An 8149-nucleotide genomic window follows, 5' to 3' on the forward strand; every position below is an offset into this window, starting at 1 on the left:
TGTTATTCTGAACACCTCAAGCTGCTGCCAGCCTCTTCCACTGCAGGCAGTATCTCTTGAGTTCAGTAGTCTTGAACTTCTGCTCCAGGATTGACTTCTTGTGCCTTAGGTCCTCTTCACCTCCATTTATTCCACAATAGCTTCCCAGGGGAAGTTGATGTATCCTGTAGATTTGGTATATAATGTTGTCTTCCTGTTCCTAGGGCCAAAAGCCCTAGGGCCTCCAGATTTGAAGATGATTCTGGGAGATGCAGTTGTTTGTACTTGTGTGTTGAGACTGGTCAGCTGATTCACCTCCTGCCACACACATTGTACGCACACACTCTGCCCAGGTGCCCCGTGTTTGGGATCCAAAATTTGAAGGTGTCAGCCTTGACCTGCGGGCTTCTAAGAAACATAGTTGTTTGTTTCTCTGTGTTGTAGGGTCAGCTGAGTTACCTCCTGCCACACAAGTCATACCCCTGTGCTATAGATATTATATTAATTTTTCAAGGAGGCTGAAAAGGAAATTTTCAAATTTATATGGAGAGACAAGAGATCCTGAATAAACAAAAATGAGGTGGGAGACATAGCATTCACTGACCACAAAACAACAATAGCATGGTACTAAACCAAAACATTATGGTACTAATACAATGACAAGCACATATGTCAATGGAACAGAATTGAGAACCCAGAAATAGACCCACCTATCTATGGTCAACTGATATTTGACAAGGAAATAAAACTTATCAGATAGATAAATGACAACCTCTTCAACAAAAGGTGCTGGTAAAACTGGACTGCTACCTGAAGAAAGTTAAAAATGGATCCACACCTCACACTATACGCACAAATCAACTCAAGGTGGATCAAAGATGTGGGAGTAAATCCCCAAACTGTAAAGTTCATAAGGGACAAACTTGGGTCAAGCCTAGAAAGTATAGTCTACAGTATAAAGAGACTTTCAAATATAGCCAGAAATGCACAATCTGAAGAGGATAAAGTTGATGAATGGGACCTTCTAAAGGACCTTCTAAATCCCTGTGTGCCTCAAAAACTTTTTCCAAAAGGGTGAAAAGAAAATCCACCAAGTGGGAACAATTGTTTGCCAATACCGTCTCAGACAAGAGTCTCATACGGGAAGTTTACAGAATATTCTTGTGCATCACAAGAAAAAGACAAAATGGAGAAAAGACATTGAAATAATTTTCACAGAGGAAAATATTTTGATGGCAGACAGACACATGAAGAAATGCTCCAAATCATGGGAAATAAGAGAGATGCAAATCAAAATCACAATAAGATACCATTTAACTCCATTAGCAATGGCAAAGTTTAACAGAACAGCAAGTAATACTGTTGGAAAGGATATGTTGAGATAGGAACTCTTATACATTGTTTGTGGGATTGTAAAATGGTACAATCACTTTGGAAGGCAGTTCGGTGCTTCTTCAGAAAGCTCAACAATGGGAGTTCTGGTGACCTAGTGGCAAGAAGCTGTGATGCAGTCCCAAAGGTGTGTGACTCAAATTCATCAGATGCTCCACTGGAGAGTGATGGACAATCTTCTCCTGTAACAGTCTAATCTGACACGATGGTACACAACAAGAAACAAACAAACAAACAAAAAAGCTGAATGAAGAAATTCCATATGACTCAACTATTCCACTGCTTAGAATATGTTGTTGTTTGGTTCCATCGAGTCGTAGACGACTCATAGCGATCCTAAGAACGAAAGGCCTTAGAATATACCCCGATTAAATGAGACCTGAGGGACAAACACAGACTTGTACACCAATGTTCATAGCAATGTTATTCACCATCACAAGAACATGGAAACAGCCAGATGTCCAACCACAGACAAACAGATTGAGAAATTATGGTACATTCGCACAATGGAATGCTAGGCTGCATTCAGGAACAACGATTTTGTAAATGACTACCTAACATGGGAGAGACTAGCGAACATGATTCTGAGTGAACTAACTCAGTCCCATAAGGACTAATATGGTATAAAACCATTATTTTATGTAGTTATTTTGTAATTTGGTGGGTGGGAGGAATGAAGGAAATGGGAAAGATTTGATGTGAAAAGCAATATATTTGAACTTTGTAAATAAACCAGTATTTTAAAAAAACCAAACAAACCAAAACTAAAACAAAAAACAAAAAAAAACCCCTAAAAACCCCAAAACAGAAACTGGTTCTTTGAAAAGGTCAATAAAATAGACAAAACATTGACAAACAAAACCATTGTCAAATCACAAAGAAAAACAAATAATTCAAATAAGAATTAAAAAAGAGGTGATATCACAACAGAATCAGATGAAATTGAATTTATAATAATGGAATATTATAAAAAGCTATAATACAATAAATTGAAACACCTGGAGGAAATGAAAGAAAAGTTATGGAGACAGGATGCATCCCTTATACTCTCTTTTTCTGATTTTGAACCATGCAGTGTTTCTTTCCTCTGTTTTGAGGACTGCATACTTAGTAGAGGCTGAATATAGACTGAGTATAGGTCTGAGTATAGGCTTGCATGAGCACAATCAACTGTTCTGGGATTCCCATTATCCTTAGTTTATTCTCAATTTTTTTTGTGGTCCACACAGTCAAATGCGTTTGCATAGTCAATGAAGCACAGATAGGCATTCATTTGGTGTTCTTTGTTTTCTACCTTTCCCCCCTCCCGAATCTATATGCAGAACAGATCATATGAGAGGCTGGACATTATGAGGAGGAATGTAGAATCAGTATTGGAAGAAGACTAATTAACAATATATGTTATGCAGATAACACAGCCTTACTTGCTAAAGCTGGGTAGGACTTGAAGTGCTTGCTGCAGAAGGTCATGGAATGTAGTTTTCAATATGGACTGAAGGTCAACATCAAGAAGACAAAGATTCTCACCACTGGGCCAATTGGCAGCACCATGGTGGATGGAGAAGAGATTGAGGCTGTTAACGATTACAGTTTGCTCAGCTCCACAATCACACTCTTGACACCAAAAGTCAGGAAATCAAAAGATGGATTTCAATGGGAAATTTCTAGAATACTGAGAAGCAATGATATCAGTCTAGAGACTAAGGTGTACCTGATCCAGGTGATGGTCTTCACAGTTACTTGTTATGCATTAGAGAACTGGACAATGGATTAAGATGACAGAATCAATGCCTTAGAGTTGTGGTGCTGGAGAAGAGTCTTGAACCAACAAGGAAACAAATAGGTCTGTCTTGGAAAGGGTGAAGCCAAGTTTCTCCTTGGAAGCTAGGATTTTCAAGCTGTTTCACATACTTAAGGCATGTGGCAAGGAGTGACCAGTTCTTGGAGAAGGACATCAGTTTGGAAGGTGGAGGACAGTGTAGGATAGGAAACTCTGGATGAGATGGATTGATACAGTGGGGGTAGATGTGTCAGAGTCAGAGATACTTGCTCAGGACAGAGTAGGCTTTAGAGCTGTCATACATATGGGTTGCTATGAGTCACAGATGACTCACTGGCACATAACAACAATCACAACAGAGGACATGGACAAATTCTTACAAACCCATACCCTACCTAAACTGACACAGAGAGAAATAGAACATTTGACAGACCCATAACAAAAAAAGAAATTCACCACTTCATAAAAAAGACCCTTTAACCCACCCTCCAAAAAAAATCCTTTTCCAGAAGCTTTCACAAGTAAATTCTACCAAATATTAAGAGAAGAACTATCCCCAAATTTAATTAAAATATTTCTACAAGTAGAAAAAGAAGAAATATTTTCCAAATCATTTGATGAAGCAAGCATAACAGTAATACCCCAAACAGACAACTACATTACCAAAACTCAAACCAAAACAAAAACACCAAACACAAATTTTGTTGTTGTTATGTACAATTGAGTTGGACTGACACACAAATGACCCTCCAGAAGGTTTTCAGAGGCAGTTAATCACATGAAGGAGATTGCCCATGTTTCTCACACAGAGAAGATAAGAGCCTTGAACTGCCTACATCTGGATTAATATTTTTGTATTAGTAACAACTATGGATTAATATCTCTCATGGACATTGATGCAAAAATGCTTAACAAAATTCTGGCCAGTGGAGTTCAACAGTGTATCAGCCCTGAAGACACATTCATTTTATACAGTTCAGCTTCTCAAATTATTTTTCACCAGATTGAATAAGAATAGAGCCCTGATACACTTTTATTCATTTTAAACCATTCGGTATTCTCTTGTTAGAGCAGTTGCTTCTTGGTCTAGACATAGATTTCACATAAGTACAGTGAAGGGTTCTGGGATTCCTATTCTTCTCAATGTTAGCCATACATAGTAAAATGTCCTCACATAATCAATAAAACAAAAATAAACATTCTTCTGGCATTCTTTGCACTCAGCCAGCCAAGATCCATTTAACAATAGCAATAATAACCCTCATGCCACAGACTCTTCTGAATCCAGTTTGGAATCTGGCAGTTAATATAACCCCGACAAAGTTCTTTCCGGACTTTAAACCATATTCTCTTGTTCTTTTCACATAGCAGTTTCTTCATCAATATAAAGGTTTCTCATGAACACTATTAAGTATTTTTGGATTTCCATTTTTCTCAATGTTAGCCATAATTTGCTACGATGCATGAAGTTAAAGACACCATAGTTTTCCAAAGTTGTAGATCTTTGTAGATGCAGACTGCCTCATTATTCTCCTAAGAGTGCATAGTAGATTTAAACTCTGACCCTTTGGCTAACAGCACAAGTTTGATTCACTATGCTACCAAGACTCACTAGTTAGGTGAAAAGGAAAATTTAACAAAAACAAAATTTCATGGTAATAAATTACTTCAGTGGATCAGACTATGTCTGAATCTGCTCAGCTCTGTCTCAAAGACTTTGGTGATTCACCTTCCCTTCAAAGATTGCAATAAATTCTCGTGCACAGAGGATTAATTTTTTTTCTCTTGAACAACATCTAATCAGGTCCATGGCTCATTGGAGGAGTTGAATCACCAAAATGACAAGTTTCCTTATAACCTCAAGAAGCTATAAAATTGTCTAACCTATTATTTTCAGAGAGAAAATAGCCCTCTGCAATATGCAGGTGGTCAAAGAAGTGGCCAAAAATGCTACGACATTTAGACAAGGGAGTGTGAGAAACTTAGTGTCTGTGGTGTCAAAATTTCCCAAAAGTTTTGAAACATCCATATGACATGACTGTTCCCTTTTTAGAAATTCTATGTCATCAAATGGTAGTCTCAGTTTCAGTCCTTGTTGTAATTGTCAGAAAGCAGGTGGCTTAATGACAAGAAGCTTGTGTTGCAATCTAGAAGGCATGTGGTTTGAATATACCAGCTGTTCCATGGGAGAAGGATGGACAGCCTTCTCCCATGTGATTAAACGTCTGCAACAACCCACCAGAGCGTCAGCTAAGGGCCAGTTCTGATTTTACAGTATACAACAACAGTAGCATCTCCTACACACACACACACGCGCGCGCGCGCGCACACACACACACACACACAAATTGATGGAACAACAGTTAAAGTCTTGGCTGAAAACCAAAAAGCTACTGTTTATGCCTACCCAGTAGCTTCATGAGAGAAAGATCTAGTTAATCTATTACTCTAAACTTTATAGCCTAAAGAGTCCAACAAGGGAGTTCTCTTTTGTTACATGAGTTACTGTAAGCTGAAATGGACTCAATGGCTCTTAATAACAATAAGCATTTCTTAACAGAGCTGACTACCTTTATCACCTAGGCAAAATAATCCATTTTAAGCTCTCAGCAAGAAATACTGAGGAGCAAAGGCAGATATAAGAGTTCTCATTCCTTTGCATTGTTATTTCTCTTCACAATAATTGTATTTGTTTCAGCTACAGAATATGAGTATTGGTTCACTCCTATTTTCCTCAACTACTCAAATTGCCAAATGCATGTACTTTTTCCTCTAGCAAATGAGTTTACTGCTGCTTTTCTTTTTCTCTCCTCTGAGCATCATCAGCTTCTCTCAGTACTGTACACTGCAGTTCAGAGACCCATAAAAAGAAAAAAAATCTTGGTTGTTCCTACAACTTCTGAAGAGCTTTGCAAGACAGCGTGAGTATTCATAAACACACTTACTAGGTGTAGAAAAGGGTTAAGAACTCCTGAACAGAGTTTCAAGGTCAGTGGTTTACTTTCATCCCTTTCCAGCAATTTGCATAACTGGCAGACAGCCATCCTTTGCAGAGTAGAGGACAGTGGAGTTCACAAGACTTCACAGTCCAGCCAGAATTTCCATAATCACAACAACAGATGGAATAATAATCATCACCAAAGTTACTGCACAATCTTTTAGATCCAAGGAAACTTCTTCCTGCTTTATTTCAAAATCACTTCTGAGCACTTAGACATGCACTATTATTATTTTCTGGAAATGATATAAGTCGAAGGAATTCTAAAATATCTGGAAAGTGTAGCACCACCTTTGAAAACAGTGGTGTGGTGGGAGCCATCATATGTACACAGGAACCAAGGCAGAAGCCAGGTCTATCTGAGACCACCTCAGGGACATTGATTCCCTTAGCAGCTGAAAGAAGTAAGGTTTGCCACTTTGTGGTACTTTCTTTGGCCACCTGGACTCAGTTGTAAACTTGTCCATAAGGAACCATGTCACGTCTAAGGTTAGCCAGCTGTGGTTCTAATAAAGACCACCTACGTATATGCTCCTAAAGTCTTTAGCTAGCTAGTTCTCTATCCGCCCTCCCCCACAAAGGGGAAAAGGCAGTTATATGGATCATAAGCATCTCTGAGATGCAATTATTAAATGCTTAATTACTGGTTTCCCAGTCAGATACTTTGAGGAAATTTCTGCAGTCGGGACTGAGGGCCTTCAGGCCTTAGGCCAAGAAGGCAGCACAGATACAGAGATCTTTCACAAAATATTGCAATACTCTGGGTAACTGTATATTTACAGCAACCTAATTTTACTAAGAAAAGACTCACATAATGTAGAGAAAGCAGCAATCTGCCTCAGTCATCATGGGGAAAAAAACACCACACAAACCCCAAAATAATCCTTCTCCTTTAAAAAAAAACAGCAGACCCAAGGGATCCAATAGATAGTTAAAACCAGAAGAAATATATTGATGTGGAGTTAATTGTAGAAGAAGATGCAAATGATGGAAGAAACAATTAAGAACACAAATACTCCAGAGACAACAATCCAGAAGAAATATATTGATGAGGAGCAACTTCAATAGCTTTGGATGGAAGAAAAACAATGCTAGTATAGATAAAGAGGTATAAGAACTCAAAAAATCATCACAAGACAGACAGGGTACAGACAAATCAGTACTAAATTAATAGAAAAGCATGAAAATGCTATCAAGAATATTAAGACCTAAATGACAGAAGTGTCCAACATGCTGGTGGGGGTGGGAGGACAGTAGAATTAAAGAGATGGAATGGAGAGTCAGTGACCTACAAGACCAGAGCCTCAATGACAACATAGTAGAAGAAAAAACAGAGGTGAAATATAAAAAAAACATTAGAATCATTTGGGAAGACATCAAAAGGAATAACGTATATATGATAGACTCCACCCTCTCCCAAAAAAAAAATAACCATATCAGAGTCAATTTCTCAAAATTAAAAATAAGGATAGAATTCTAAGAGCAGCACAAGAACAACAAAGCATCACTTACAAAGAGGAAACAATTAGATTAAGTTCTGATTTCTTAGCAGAAACCATGTGAGCAAGAAGACAATGGGGTGTCATATACAGAAAGTTGAGAGTAAACAATTGCCAGCCAAGAAACCGAATCCCAGAAAATCTCTCCATGAAATATGAAGGAGAAATTAGATCGTTTGAATAAAAGAAGTATCTTAAAGAATTTATGAAAACAAGACCAAAACTACAAGAGATTTTAAGTGAAGTCCTTCACATGCTGATGCCAAAAGAAAGTGAATGGACCACAACAAGAGAAAAAGAAACACAGAAAAATGGCAAAAGAAAAACTTGGACTGACGATAATTAAACTTAATGTGAATGGATTAAATGCAACAATTAAAAGAAAAGGCGTAGCAGAATGGATTTTTTTAAGTGTAGATACTTTATTTCTAATCCAAATGCCACTACATTGGAACCAACACATAGCTGACTACCACCAATCCACCCATAGTATGTTTTCAG

Source organism: Elephantulus edwardii, unplaced genomic scaffold (genome assembly GCF_000299155.1).
Source record: "Elephantulus edwardii isolate Elephantulus edwardi_28Jun2011 unplaced genomic scaffold, EleEdw1.0 scaffold00122, whole genome shotgun sequence".
In the NCBI taxonomy this organism is placed as follows: Eukaryota; Metazoa; Chordata; class Mammalia; order Macroscelidea; family Macroscelididae; genus Elephantulus; species Elephantulus edwardii.